We start from the raw sequence: 2,395 nt of genomic DNA, 5'->3' as shown, positions 1-2,395 counted from the left end.
GGTTGTGATACAGACTAGAATTGAACCAGGAACGCCTGAGATGCAGTTCCTTAGACCTCTGAGCCATTCGGGAGCCCCCCGAGGGGCCATATTGGCCATTGTATGCATGATTAAGGCCTACTAAAGAATGAGAGGGAAAGTCATTTAGATGTCTCTGTTTTTCTCACTCTCCATCTCCCTCTCTCTCTCTCTGTATGCCTGCTGCACCAAAAATTAGCTTTACCTCTCAGCTTTAAAGGGAAACTGTAACCTTTGGGAACGACAAGATGGCACTGACAGACAACTCCTAGCCATTTTTTTGTATGTTATTTCTTGCATTATTACCTACAGCCATAAATTACTTTTGGATATTAGATCAGCAGTCACTCACCAGCATGTTGACCAGAAATGAGACTTTCCTGAGTTGGATCCTTTGTATGAACTCGCCGAGGCAATTCAATTCATCCTGGGGGCTGCTCCATGATGCTGTTGCCGGAGAAGAGGGATAAGAAGTGGGCTCCTAGTCAGACTCAGGAGGCGTGCATACCATCCAACACATCCGAGCATATGACTCGCTAACGTTCAGTCCCTGGACAATAAAGTAGACAAGCTCAGGGAGAGGATCATCTTCCAGTGACTGTAACATACTCTGTTTACAGAATCATGGCTCTCTCTGGATATACTGTCCCCGTACATTCAGCTAGCAGGGTTCTCCGCCCATCGCGCGGACAGGTATAAATAACTCTGCAGGAAAAAAAAGGTGGAGGTGTATGATTCATAATTAACAACTCATGGTGTGATTGTGATAACATACAGGAATTCAAGTCCTTTTGTTCTCCCGATCTGGAATACCTCAACATCAAATGCCGACCACATCACCTCCTGAAAAATGTTTCTTCGATCATCATTACGGCCGTGTATATTCCCCCCAAGCCGACATCGCAATGGCTCTCATGGAACTACACTGGACTTTGTGCAAACTGGAAACTGCTTATCCTGAGGCAGCATTTATTCTAGCTAGGGTTTTTAACAAAGCACATCTGAGAAAAATGCTACCAAAACTCTATTAATACATCTCCTGAGCTACTCGCACATCAAGAACTCTTGACCATTGCTACTCCACCTTCCGGGACGGCTACCAGACCCTCCCCCGCCCTCCCTTAGGCAAATCAGATCATGCCTCCATTTTGCTCCTCCTCATTCTCCTCCTCCTCTTCCTGTAGGCAGAAACAGTAAGTACCTGTGGTAAGGACTAGTCAAATGATGGTCTGACAGATTAGAATCGATGGTCCTAGATTGTTCCGGGTTGCCTCTGAGAATAGTATTGATGCATACACTGTGTCGGTGACTGTGTCGGTGACTGAGTTCATCAGGAAGTGGATAGAGGATGTTGTCCCACTTACGATTAGAACTTATCCAAACCAGAAACTGTGGGTAGATGGCAGCATTTGTGCAAAACTGAAAGCACAAACCACCACATTTAACCATGGCAAGGTCACTGGGAACATAGACGTGAACAAACAAACCAGCTATGACCTCTGTAAGGCAATCAAAGAGCCAAAACAACAGTACCCGGCCAAAGTGGAGTTGCAATTCAATGGCTCAGATATGAGTAGTATATGGCAGTTACTCCAAACAATCATGAATTCTAAAGAAAAATCCAGCCATGTCTCCAACACCGACGTCTTGCTCCAAGACAAGCTAAACACCTTCTTCAGTCCCCCACCTCTCACAGGGACTGTGAGCTCTCATTTTCCGTGGCTGACGTGTGTAAGACATTTAAGCGTGTTAACCATCACAAGGCTGCCTGTCCTGACAACATCCCAAGCCGCATCCTCAGAGCATGTGTACACCAGCTGGCTGGAGAGTTTACGGACATATTCATACTTCCCTATCCCAGTCTGTTGTCCCCACTTACTTCAAGATGTCCACTATTGTTCCTGTAACCAAGAAAGCAAAGGTAACCTATCGCCCGTAGCATTCCCTTCTGTCATCATTAAGTGCTCTAGTTAAGGATCATATCACCTCCACCTTACCTGAAACCCTAGACGCATAAAAATGTGCATAGCGTCCCAACAGATCCACGGGTGACACAATTGCCATCGCAGTGCACACTGTATTATCCCATCTGGACAAGAAGAATACCTATGTAAGAATGCTGTTCATCGACTACAGCTCAGCATTCAATACAATAGTGCCCTCCAAGTTCATCACTAAGCTTGGGGCCCTGGGTCTGAATCCTTCACTGTGCAACTGGGTTCTGGACTTGCTGACTGGCCGAACCCAGGTGGTGAAGGTAGGGAACAAACCTCTGCCACTCTGATCCTCAACACGGGGTGGGGCGCCCATCTGTACTCCCTGTTCACCCATGACTGCATGGCCACTCACATCTCCAACTGAATAACGTTTGCAGATG

The sequence above is a fragment of the Oncorhynchus kisutch genome, linkage group LG30, assembly GCF_002021735.2.
Source record: "Oncorhynchus kisutch isolate 150728-3 linkage group LG30, Okis_V2, whole genome shotgun sequence".
NCBI classification, from domain to species: Eukaryota; Metazoa; Chordata; class Actinopteri; order Salmoniformes; family Salmonidae; genus Oncorhynchus; species Oncorhynchus kisutch.
The sequence above is the reverse complement of the archived record's forward strand: the minus strand, read 5'-3'. Positions refer to the sequence as shown.